The sequence below is a fragment of the Gossypium arboreum genome, chromosome 4 (assembly GCF_025698485.1).
Source record: "Gossypium arboreum isolate Shixiya-1 chromosome 4, ASM2569848v2, whole genome shotgun sequence".
NCBI classification, from domain to species: domain Eukaryota; kingdom Viridiplantae; phylum Streptophyta; class Magnoliopsida; order Malvales; family Malvaceae; genus Gossypium; species Gossypium arboreum.
Genome location: NC_069073.1, coordinates 39,908,596 through 39,922,465, shown reverse-complemented (window position 1 = coordinate 39,922,465; position 13,870 = coordinate 39,908,596). Strand labels below are relative to the sequence as shown.

General features: G+C 36.0%; 1 pseudogene; it reads left to right on the top strand.

Annotated features, from left to right (window-relative positions):
* Positions 1-1,267: 1,267 nt before the first annotated feature.
* On the top strand, positions 1,268-13,262 carry LOC108458981 (26S proteasome non-ATPase regulatory subunit 13 homolog B-like; annotated as a pseudogene).
* Positions 13,263-13,870: the final 608 nt, after the last annotated feature.

The window sequence follows — 13,870 nt, the reverse complement described above, 5'->3', positions numbered from 1 at the left end:
TACAATTTTATGGAATTGTTTTGTGAAAATTTTGTTCGAAAATTGTGACATTTGGCCACTCAATTTAGTTAAAAGGACTAAATTGTAAAAAGTACAAGATTTGAGTTCTACATGTTAGAGGTGTCTAATTGTTTTGAAAATTTAAATTGGAGGTCATTAAATTGTAATTAGACCATTGTTTAAGTTGGTGGACAAAAATGGACATGGTTTGGTATATTTCTAAAGTTTTTCATTAAGGGCAATTTGGTCATTTGGTAATTAAAATGAATTAAAAACAAATTAAAAGCCAATTTTTGTCCATCTTCAACCCCATGGTCGAGTTTCACAAGGGGAAACCATAGCTAGGGTTTTTCAAGCTTCTAAGCTCGATTATAAGTTCGTTATACCCCGTTTTAAATGATTTTTACGTTTTTGAAATCCTCGTAACAAGATCTACCTATTTCTACCACTAATTTGAAGACATGTCAAGGTTTAAATTTTTACCCATGTTGAATATTTGTGTATTTTTATGTTTGATGGTAAAAATTGCATGTTAGTTGTTTGTTAAACGACTTTTGCTAAGTGATTTTCGGTGAAAATGCCTAAAAGGACTAATTTGTAAAAGTTATAAAATATGAGGTAAAAGTGTTATAAAATGAAAAATTTGGGTTGCTATAGTTATAAAAAGGGTTCGGCTAGGCTTAAAGTACAAAGAAATTAAGGCTCCGTTTGGTAACCTATAAAAGCTTTTCCGTAAAAGCTTTTCAGGCTTTTCTGATGTTTGGTTGGCTGAAAATGATTTTCCATCGTAAAATATTTTACAAAACACGGGAAAATGAGGTGTTTTTTTTAGGAAAATGTCTTACCCTTTTGAATTCGGTAAGACATTTTTTGAAAAATGACGCTTTTTCTCCCCTTTCCCCTTCCTCTTCCTCTTCCCCTTCCCCTTCCCCTTAGGTTGCAAATCAGTGCCATCGACAATAGTTTGGTCAAGGACCTTTTTTAGTTCCTCCTTCATCCAGGTAAAGCTCCTTCTCTTTCTTTCATTCTTCATTCCTTTTCCTGCTTTTGTTCTTCATCTTCACTTCCAAGTAAAAGTCCGTTGCATATCTTCTCTTCTCAGCATATTTTGTTTCGTTTCCTCTCTTTCTCTCTTTCTCAGGCAAATCTACCATAAATTCTTCACTGGGTCTTGGCTTAAGGTGATGATCGTTCTTTGATTTCTAACATTTTTATTTTAAATGAATTATGCTGATCGTCATCAAATTTAGAGAAAGTGTAGTAGCCGATGAAGATAAAAGATTATCTATTGGGCTATTCTCCTCCTATTTGGGCGACTTTTCTTGTTGGAGTTTTTTCAGCCATAATAATTTCCCTTTCATTGTTTCTTATTTTCGAGTACTTTTCTTCATACAAGAATCCTGAAGTAAGTTTTTGTGTTTTTCTTTTTCTCTAATTGAAATTTTCAATTTTTTCCTTATTTGGTTTTGCATTTTTTTAAAAAAATTTGTGTTCTTGGATTGACGGGAGCAAAAGTTCTTGATCGGAGTTGTTCTTATGGTTCTTTGCTATTTTGTAGAATTGATGAGTTTATTTGTATTAGTTGAATGGAAGCATTTGAATCTTATAGTTTTATCAACCTATTCATCTAACAAAGAGTGCGTCCAAAGCTCGATGGTGATGTGCTTAAATATTCTATTTTCCATTTCTTACACCCAGTCATAAAATTAATGGAAATAAATGAACTAAAGAAATTGCGAGGAATATATTTGTCCATTGACTTCATTTTATTTAATTTTATTTGAACTCTTTTGATTTAGGATTTGGCATTTGATTTGTCCCTTTCTACTTTTTTGAGAGATAACATCTACAACATTGGAGGACTCCTTGCTCATCCAATTGTAAGCACATATTATAAGTTTCTTAAATTCACTATATATTGTAGCTAGCCCAATTGTTATGGAGATGATCGATGCAGTCTTGATTAAGAAAATGTGCTTTTAATTGCACAAAGATAAGGTTCATAAGCCTCGTTTATAATACTCATGTTAATGTATGTGAAGGTTTAATGACTAAAAAGTGCCTGCTATTAAGAGCCTCTTTTTATTTTGCATTTCTTTTCATGCCATTGCAATTACATGAATACATTCTTATTTTTCATTGTGTTGGATTGATTTAAAAGGGAGTTTGTGTGTTATAGTTTTTTTTCTTTTTCTTTTTTTCCCTTCTGAATTTCTTTGCTTTGATTTTTTTTATTTTGTTATGTTTGAGATGATGACTATTGGCATCATTTACAGATAAAGAGTCTTCTGGGGAACAAGGTAGAGTGCTTTATTATATCCTTCAATCCTTCAACTCTGGGAATTTGGTTTGTTATGAAGAATTGTGTCGCATGCTCAATGCTGCACTGAGTGCTCAACCAGCCTTGGTTGAGAATGAGAAGAAACTCTTGGAAAAAATTAATATTCTATGCTTAATGGAGATTATCTTCAGGTGTGTATTGTTTTAGTGTACCCTAAGGAATCAGGTCAAAGTTGCCGATAATTGTATGTGGTTAAAAGCTAAAGTACGATATGTTTCAATGTAGCTACCCATCTGATGACCGAACTATTCCTTTAAAAGTTATTGCTGAGAGAACAAAATTGCCAATTGAGGATGTTGAGTATCTTCTCATGAAGAGCCTGTCTGTAAGTTAAAATATTCATAATATTGTTTTCATAATTGTTTTTACACGTATTCATTTTCCTTTATCTTCAGCTTTTTCATGACACCTTAATAGGGAGTGCAAACTATAAGTGTGACAGCCCTAAATTGACCCTAATCGGAAAGTGGTTTCGGGACCACGAAACCGAGTCATAAAAAAAATAATTAACAGTCATATTCGATGCTTATTATATGTGAATATGAATGTGTGGAAGTTTCATACTTTAATTTGGTCAGTATATGTGAAATTTATTAGTAGGGACTTATGTGAGACAATTGTGAAGTGTGTTAGACTAATGTAAAAGCGAGCTAATAGTGCATGATGTAAAAAAAGTGTACTTGCATGTCAAATTAGCCAAAGTATGGATAGTGGTCGGCCATGGTATGGGTTATTAATGATAATATGTATTTTTCTATTAACATTTTTAGATTATAAAATGAGTTAATGAATTAAGAATAATAAAATATGAGGGGAATGGAAGGAGAAACCAAAGTTGTTTCATCCTTGCTCCTCCATTTTGCCGTAACTTGAGGGAGGAAGAAGAAAGGAGTTCTCTTGCTTCATGTTTGGCTTGGATGATGATTAGGAAGAGCTCAAGAGCAAAGGGGAACTAAATCTGATAAAGGAAAGGAAAAAGTGATCGAATAGCCGTTGAAATCATTCGACAACATCCGAGGTAAGTCTTTGAGTAATGAAATTTAGCTTATGATTTAATAAGGCAATTATTTGTCTATGAGCATAATAATTAACTTGTGACCTGACGATTCTACTTGAATTACATGATAAAATAAATAAGTAAGGTATTTACTTGTAGCCGAATGGTTATGGAAATCTTGTGGATTAACGAAACGGGATCATGTTATTTGTTTAGGATTAATGAATCGAGCGATGTATGGTTAGTAAACATGTTTGTAATTGTATTCGAGTATCGTGAATGATATCCAGATGTGATATGATATATACATATGCATATATGTGTGAATGCTAATCGGGTCTAAATCGAGCTTGGTCTCGAAAGGCTTTTGAGCCAGTGCTAATAATCGAACTTAGTTTGAAGGGCTTTAGAGCCGTGTCATAACCGGACTTAGTTCAAGGGCCTTGAGCGTGGTCTAATCCGAGCTTGGTCTCGAAGGGCTTTTGAGCCGATGCTAAGAATCGGGCTTGATTCAAGGATGTTTGTGCCAAGATAATATTTGAGGTGAAAACCCATAAGTGTTCGTCGAGAAATCATATAATACATGTTGGAATAATTTTAATCACATGTGCTACTTACTGTAAGATAACCAGGTAAGTAATTTACTCTTGTTGAGAATATGAATATACTTCAATTATGACTTTGAAATTTGATGGGAATGCTTAGCACATTATTTAAATCATCCGAACGTTTATGATCTGATTATGATGTATGAGTTCCGAATTAGAGAGTTCAATGTCATAGTTATGAAATGTATGTGTATATGCATGAAATTGACATGGACATTTGAGATGAGCGCATTCGGTTATGGATTGGATTGAGCTGGATAAATTGGTTTCACCTTTGTGATATTAATGATAAAAGTGATATCTCGGTTATGTTTCTATTCGCCAAGGGATGAAACAAACAAACTTGATATTATTATGCCACTCTTTAAATGATTTCATTACTTAAAACTTACTAAGCATCGAAATGCTTATTCTCCTGCTTTAATTCTCTGCTTTATAGATTTTGTTCGTCAACTATCGGACTCGGAGTGTCAAAGTCGAAGTCATCCACACTATCTAAGCCACTTTTGGTACTCTTCAGTTGAACTTGATAATGGCATGTATAGGGCTGACCCTTGATGTTAATTAAGTGTCTTTTGGTAATGTATATTCAGTATAGCCATGCGAAAATGGCTTGTTTATTTTGAGTATAACATTATGGTCATTTTGTATATATGGTCTTTTGATATGGTTATTAAGTGGTGTGGAAATGTTTGGTAATGATTAGCCATTGGAATGGCCAATCATGGTCCTATTGGTGCTACGTACGTCATGGCTAATCGTGATTATACTTGAAAATAATGTATGTCAATTTACTAATGGATTCATGGAAAATTTGAAATAGGTAAAATTTACCTTAAAATAGATGCTAACAGCAGCAGTGATGTGAATTTGAAGAATCACTAAAAATAGTAGAAATGGAATTAAATAGTGAATAAATTATATAATCGAAGCTTGATGAGTCTATTTTCATATGAAAGAAACGAAACAACCATATGAGCTGTATTTCATGAGATGGTTAAGTTTTCGTGAAACAGGGCCAGAGCGTTTTCTGGATCCCCTGTTCTGATTTTGAAAATTTACCATAAATTAACCAGAGACAATTAGAAGTTATGCTTTATATGTAAAGATTCCTTTTTGAGTCTAGTTTCATTACAAACAAACGGCATAAGTATTGAAGCTCTGTACAAGGAGATATCTAAGTCGTAATGCATGAAGGTCAGAGTAGTCGAACCCTGAAACAGGGGAGACTTTAACTAATAAACTGTACTAATTGGCCTGACCAAAAATTCTAGAAAAAAATTTGTAGATGGATATATGAGTCTAGTTTCAGGAAAAATTTACGGAATCAGTTTTCGAGTTTTGGAACTCGAGATATGATTTTTAAAGTGATCGTGATGCAGCTAGCCAGCTGGTCTGGAAATTTTTAAAATGAACTGTGTAAGTAAATGAATTAAGTCCGTTAGCACCTCGTGTTCGACTCCGGAAACGGTCTCGAGTACGGGGCGCTACAATTTTATTGGTATCAGAGCTACGGTTTAGTCGATTCTAGGACTACCGTAATACGTTCGGGTTTAGCTATACATGCCATTATGTGTTTATTTGATAGTGTGGTGATTTACGATTAAAATGTGTTTACTTATAGTAATGGATCCCGATCCCAATCGAAGGTAGCGATGATGTTGAGAGTGTAGCGCTGCTCCCACGTAAGGGACAGCGGTGGACTCTCAACCTATTGCTAATAATCGAATGATGAAGCTAGACAGGCTTTTTATAGCGTGATGAATGATTGATTCTATCGGTTTATTCGAACTAATACTACTTCCACAACCCCCACTCCCGACTAATACAACCCTCAAGACTGCGATACCTCCGTGAATCGACGGATGAGGTTAAATAAGCCCCAGTTGATGAATCCGAAAACACAGGCTCTTGAATTTAAAGCTACAGACAAATGATGATGCCGAGCAAGCTGAATTTTGGTTGGACAACACTATTCGGGTACTTGATGAACTATCTTGCACACCCGATGAATGCCTAAAGTGTACTATCTCCTTGCTACGTGATTCTGCCTACTATTGGTGGAATACGTTGATTTCGGTTGTGCCCAGAGAGCAAGTAACTTGGGAGTTTTTCCAAACCGAGTTTCGAAAAAAGTATATCAACCAGAGATTCATTGATCAAAAACGGAAAGAATTTCTTGAACTTAAACAAGGTTCCATGTTGGTTACTGATTATGAATGAAAGTTTGTAAGGCTTAGCCGATACGCTTGAGAATGCATTTCCTCAGAAGCTGTAATATGTAAACGTTTCGAAGATGGACTGAACGAAGATATAAAACTGTGTGTTGGCATTTTAGAAATCAGAGAATTTGTGGTACTTGTCGAGCGAGCTTGCAAAGTCGAAGAGCTCAGTAAGGAGAAAAGAAAAGCTGATATGGGAGCAAAGGAGTTTCGTAAGAGACCTTCGGGAAAGCCCTTTCAACAGTTTTCGAAGAAAGTTAGAGATGATTTAGGCCGGTCTAAAGGCACTTCGGGCTTTTCTAGACGAGATCGTGATCGACCCCCTGTGAGTACACGAGTCACTTCGGTTGCCAGTGTTGGAAATGATCGTCGAGACGAGCAGTGCGATATTGTGGTAAATGGCATTCGGGAATTGTAGATTCCATGATCGCTCCTATTATAAGTGCGGATCAGTGACCATTTTATCAAGGATTGCCCGAGACTGCGAACAAAATGTAAATCGAGTGGGAAACCGGTGTTACTACTTGCTCGGGTAGACCATCTAGAAATACGGGAATGCCGTGGCGGTCGAGAGGATCTAGAGATGCTACAACCAGATCTGAGGCTCGTGCTCTGCTAGAGCTTATGCTATACGCATGCGCGAGGATGCTTCCTCACCGGATGTTATTACCGTACTTTCACTCTCTTTGATACTAATGTGATTGCATTGATTGACCCTGGTTCTACTCATTCATATGTATGTGAGACTTTAGCATCCAAAGAAGACTTTACTTGTTGAGTCTCTCGAGTTCGTAATTCAGTGTCGAATCCCTTGGGTCGTTATGTGCTTGTCGACAAGGTGTGTAAGAAATGCCCTTAATAATCCGAGGCTCTGTTTTCCGGTGACTTGATGCTTTTACCGTTTGATGAATTTGATGTTATTCTCGGTTTGGATTGGTTGACCGTACATGATGCGATTGTGAATTGCAAAAGTAAGACTATTGATTTGAGGTGTGCAAATAATGAGATAATCCGAGTCGAGTCTCTTGTTTTGAATGGATTGCCAACAATAATATCCTCGATGTTAGCTCAAAAATATGTGAGAAAGGGTGTGAAGCGTATCTTGCATACGTATTTGATAATAAAGAACCAAAAAAGAAACTTGAATCTGTACCAGTGGTTTGTGAATATCCGAATGTTTTCTCGAAGAATTACCGGTTACCACCGTTCGGAGGTAGAGTTTGGCATCGAACTTGTACACGGACTACACCGATTTCGATAGCTTCGTATCGTATGGCACCAACGGAAATAAAGGAATTGAAAGCTCAGTTGCAAGAGTTGATTGATAGAGGTTTCGCTCGACCAAGTTTCTCACCTTGGGGTGCACCAATATTGTTTGTGAAAAAGAAGGACGGAACCATGAGGTTGTGCATCGACTATCGTCAGTTGAATAAACTGACAATAAAGAATAAATATCCGTTACCGCGTATTGATGATTTGTTTGATCAACTAAAGGAGCCTCGGTGTTTTCAAAGATAGATTTGAGATTGGGCTATTATCGATTCTTGAATTCAAGATTCGAGATATACCCAAACCGCTTTGAGCGAGATCTGATCCTACGAGTTCTTAGTGATCTTGTTTGGGCTCACTAATGCCCTACGGTATTTATGGATTTGATGAATCGGATCTTTAGACCGTTTTGGATCGGTTTGTAGTTGTGTTTATCGATGATATTTTGGTCTATTCGAGAAATGAAACCGATCATGTTGAACACCAGGATTAGTGTTACAAATTTTACGGGATAAGCGGTTATATGCTAAGTTCATGAAGTGTGAGTTACGGTTAAGAGAGGTTAGCTTCTTGGGTCATGTGGTATCTCGCCGGTATTCGAGTTGATCCGAGCAAAATTTCAGCTATACTTAACGGAAGCCTCAGAAATATTCTGAGGTTCGAGCTTTTGGGACTTGCTGGTTACTACAGACGGTTTGTAAAGGGTTTTTCGATGATAGCCACACCAATGACGTAAACCGCTTGAAAAGATGTTAAGTTTGAATGGATGAAAAATGTCGAAAAGTTTCGATCAACTAAAGACTTATTTGATGAAGCTCGAAGACTAGTGCAAATTTAATCGTGCAAAGAGTTTGTCATTTACGATGATGCATCCTTACTTGGGTTGGGTTGTGTATTGATGCAAGAAGGTCGAGTTGTAGCTTATGCGTCGAGGCAATTGAAGCCACATGAGAAAAATTATCCAACCCATGATCTCGAATTAGCTGCCATCGTATTCACTTTGAAAATATGGAGATATTACTTATTTGGTGAGAAGTGCCATGTATTTTCGGATCACAAAAGTCTCAAATATTTGATGACTCAAAGAGATTTGAATTTGCGACAAAGACGTTGGCTCGAGTTGTTGAAAGACTATGAGCTTGTCATTGACTATCACCCGGGAAAGGCTAATGTGGTTGCGGATGCTTTAAGTCGTAAATCACTATTTGCTTTACGAGCGATGAATGTACACTTGTTTGTTCTATCCGATAATGTGTTAGTAGCAGAATTAAAGGCTAAACCATTGTTGATTCATCAAATTCGTGAAGCTCAGAAAGTCGATAATGAATTGGTTGCAAAACGGGCTGAATGTATTTCGAATATGGAGTCAGAGTTTCAAATAGATGATGACGATTGTTTGAGGTTCAGAAGTCGATTATGTGTTCCAAGAAATTCAGAACTTATTTTGATGATCTTGAGCGAGGCTCATAGTAGCCGAATGTCTATCCACCCGGGTAGTACAAAAATGTACAATGATTTGAAACGTCAGTTTTGGTGGCCTGGTATGAAACGAGACATTTCTAACTTTGTTTCGAAGTGTTTGATATGTCAACAAGTGAAAACGGAACATCAAGTGCCTTCAGGATTACTTCAGCCGATCATGATACCCGAGTGGAAGTGGGATCGAGTCACGATGGATTTTGTATCTGGATTGCCATTGTCATCAAGCAAGAAAGATGCGATCTGGGTTGTTGTTGATAGACTGACAAAGTTGGCTCATTTTATCCCTGTACGTATGGATTACTCCCTTAACAAGCTAGCTGAAATGTATGTATCTCAGATTATAAGGTTACATGGAGTACCCGTTTCTATTGTGTCAGATAGAGATCCGAGATTCACATCGCGATTTTGGAAGAAATTTCAAGAAGCTTTGGGTACCAAATTGCATTTCAAAGACTTTTCATCCCAGACCGATGGTCAATCTGAGCGGATAATTCAGATACTCGAGGATATGTTGAGATGTTGCATTCTTGAGTTTAGTGGTTTGTGGGAACGGTATTTACCTTTGATTGAATTCGCTTACAACAATAGTTTTCAGTCAAGCATTAAGATGGCACCTTACGAGGCTTTGTACGGTTGTAAATTCCGTACACCCTTGTTTTGGACCGAGCTCGGTGAAAGTAAAATTTTAAGAGTTGATTTGATTAAAGATGCTGAGCAGAAAGTAAAGATAATTCGTGAAAGTATGAAGGCAGCATCAGATCGTCAGAAGTCGTACGCAAATTTAAAACGAAGAGATATTGAGTATCAGGTGGGAGACAAAGTGTTTCTTAAAGTTTCACCTTGGAAAAAGATACTCAGATTTGGCCGTAAGGGCAAACTGAGTCCGAGGTTCATAGGGCCATATGAAATATCCGAACGAATTGGTCCAGTGGCATATAGATTGATTTTACCCCCTGATCTCGAAAATATTAACAACGTTTTTCATGTTTCGATGCTTCGACGTTACAGATCTGATCCTTCGCACATAATTAATCCCTCAGAGGTTGAAATTCAATCTGATTTGAGTTATGAAGAAGAACCGATTCGTATCCTAGCTCGTGAGGTGAAAGAGTTGCGAAACAAAAGGGTTCCGTTAGTAAAGGTGTTATGGGTCAAATACGGGATCAAAGAAGCTACTTGGGAAATCGAGAACTCTATGAAAGAACGATACCCAAACCTATTTACCGGTAAGATTTTCGGGGACGAAAATTTCTTAAGTGGGGGAGAGTTGTGACAGCCCTAAATTGACCCTAGTCGGAAAGTGGTTTCGGGACCACTAAACCAAGTCATAAAAAAAAAATTAATAGTCATATTCGATGCTTATTATATGTGAATATGAATGTGTGGAAGTTTCATACTTTAATTTGGTCAGTATATGTGAAATTTATTAGTAGGGACTTATGTGAGACAATTGTGAAGTGTGTTAGACTAATGTAAAAGTGAGCTAATAGTGCTTGATGTACAAAAATTGTACTTGCATGTCAAATTAGCCAAAGTATGGATAGTGGCCAGCCATGGTATGGGTTATTAATGATAATATGTATTTTTCTATTAACATTTTTAGATTATAAAATGAGTTAATGAATTAAGAATAATAAAATATGAAGGGAATGGGAGGAGAAACCAAAGTTGTTTCATCATTGCTCCTCCATTTTCCCGTAACTTGAGGGAGGAAGAAGAAAGGAGTTCTCTTACTTCATGTTTGGCTTGGATGATGATTAGGAAGAGCTCAAGAGCAAAGGGGAACTAAATCTGATAAAGGAAAGGAAAAAGTGATCGAATAGCCGTTGAAATCGTTCGACAACATCCGAGGTAAGTCTTTGAGTAATGAAATTTAGCTTATGATTTAATAAGGCAATTATTTGTCTATGAGCATAATAATTAACTTGTGACCTGACGATTCTACTTGAATTACATGATAAAATAAATAAGTAAGGTATTTACCAGAGCCAAGAATGGTTATGGAAATCTTGTGGATTAACGAAGCGGGATCATGTTATTTGTTTAGGATTAATGAATCGAACGATGTATGGTTAGTAAACATGCTGTAATTGTATTCGAGTATCAGGAATGATATCCAGATGTGATATGATATATACATATGCATATATGTGTGAATGCTAATCGGGGTCTAAATCCGAGCTTGGTCTCGAAGGGCTTTTGAGCCAATGCTAATAACCGAACTTAGTTTCGAAGGGCTTTAGAGCCAGTGTCATAACCGGACTTAGTTCAAGGGCCTTGAGCGATGGTCTAATCCGAGCTTGGTTTGAAGGGCTTTTGAGCCGATGCTAAGAATCGGGCTTGATTAGAAGGATGTTTGTGCCAAAGATAATATTTGAGGTGAAAACCCATAAGTGTTCGTATGAGAAATCATATAATACATGTTGGAATAATTTTAATCACATGTGCTACTTACTGTAAGATAACCAGGTAAGTAATTTACTCTTGTTGAGAATATGAATATACTTCAATTATGACTTTGAAATTTGATGGGAATGCTTAGCACATTATTTAAATCATCCGAACGTTTATGATCTGATTATGATGTATGAGTTCCGAATTAGAGAGTTCAATGTCATAGTTATGAAATGTATGTGTATATGCATGAAATTGACATGGACATTTGAGATGAGCGCGTTCGGTTATGGATTGGATTTAGCTGGATAAATTGGTTTCACCTTTGTGATATTAATGATAAAAGTGATATCTCGGTTATGTTTCTATTCGGCCAAGGGATGAAACAAACAAACTTGATATTATTATGCCACTCTTTTAAATGATTTCATTACTTAAAACTTACTAAGCATCGAAATGCTTATTCTCTGTTTTAATTCTCTATTTTATAGATTTTGTTCGTCAACTATCGGACTCGGGAGTGTCAAAGTCGAAGTCATCCACACTATCTAAGCCACTTTTTGGTACTCTTCAGTTGAACTTGATAATGGCATGTATAGGGCTGACCCTTGATGCTAATTCAGTGTCTTTTGGTAATGTATATTCGTATAGCCATGCGAAAATGGCTTGTTTATTTTGAGTATAACATTATGGTCATTTTGTATATATGGTCTTTTGATATGGTTATTAAGTGGTGTGGAAATGTTTGGTAATGATTAGCCATTGGAATGGCCAATCATGGTCCTATTGGTGCTACGTACGTCATGGCTAATCGTGATTATACTTGAAAATAATGTATGCCAATTTACTAATGGATTCATGGAAAATTTGAAATAGGTAAAATTTACCTTAAAATAGATGCTGACAGCAGCAGTGATGTGAATTTGAAGAATCACTAAAAATAGTAGGAATGGAATTAAATAGTGAATAAATTATATAATCGAAGCTTGATGAGTCTATTTTCATATGAAAGAAACGAAACGACCATATGAGCCATATTTCATGAGATGTTTAAGTTTTCGTGAAACAGGGCCAGAGCGTTTTCTGGATCCCCTATTCTGATTTTGAAAATTTACCATAAATTAACCAGAGACAATTAGAAGTCATGCTTTATATGTACAGATTCCTTTTTAAGTCTAGTTTCATTAGAAAGAAACGGAATAAGTATTGAAGCTCTGTACAAGGAGAGATCTAAGTCGTAATGCATGAAGGTCAGAGTAGTTGAACCCTGAAACAGGGGAGACTTTAACTAATAAATTGTACTAATTGGCCCAACCAAAAATTCTAGAAAAAAATTTGTAGATGGATATATGAGTCTAGTTTCAGGAAAAAATTATGGAATCGGTTTTTGAGTTTTGGAACTCAAGATATGATTTTTAAACTGACCGTGATGCAGTTAGCCAGCTGGTCTGGAAATTTTTAAAATGAACTGTGTAAGTAAATGAATTAAGTCCGTTAGCACCTCGTGTTCGACTCCGGCAACGGTCTCGGGTACGGGGCGCTACAATAAGGGAACACAAATAAATTTTGGATATAAGCCAAGGAAAATACAAATTATTATGAATAGTGAACATTTGTGGAAGTCCAAGTCTCACTTTTTCATATGGACGATGCACCATTGTATACATTTGATCTGAGGCCTGCATGTAGCAACTAGCTACACTTCAGAGGGTTCAAAATTCTAAAGATAACTTGTATAACCTTTTTCCGAATAATGACTATAGGTTCGTCTGATTGAGGCCATAATTGATCAAGTTGAGGGAACAATTCATGTCTCTTGGGTGCAGCTAAGAGTTTTCGAGAATCCACAAATCAAGTCCTTGTGTGACCATTTGGATAATTGGATCGGAAAAGTACATAACGCTTAGTTATCAATTGAGGCTGAAACTCCTAATCTCGTTGCATCATGAATTTTTTTCTCCTGTTCCTTTTTGCCATTGTAAAAATTTCATTATTTGGAAAGGGCAAGAAAAAGGAAAAGTGAAATGATGAGCAATGAGGATAGAGATAAGCGTTAGTCATTTGTGGGTAAAGCCATCTTTGTATGAATCCTTTAGTAGGTATTGCTTGATCCTTAAATCTTTGTTCTGAAAGAAGCGGCTCATGTACTAAACTTTTCACTTTTTGGCATTTGTTGGATCTACAATGGCATTGGAATGCCTAAGGATACGGTTAAAACTGCAAACATCATCCTTATCTTTCATTTTGTATTGGGATTTTTCATTAGATACAATCAGATATGATCCACTTTTATGTGCATGAAATTGCATTTTCATTTTAGATTAGATATTTTTTTGCATGATCTATATATTTTTTGGCTTCAATATGTTACTAGACGAGCTGCTGCTACTTGGTTATTTAACTACAAATATGTTGATTAGTTTTTACCATTTACATGTGATGTAAATGAATATTATAGGATGATTGCCAATCTTTAACGATTAAACCATTTGATTGATATATTTAATTTGATTTATATATTTATAAATAAATCATTGCAATATATGTAAAAACAATT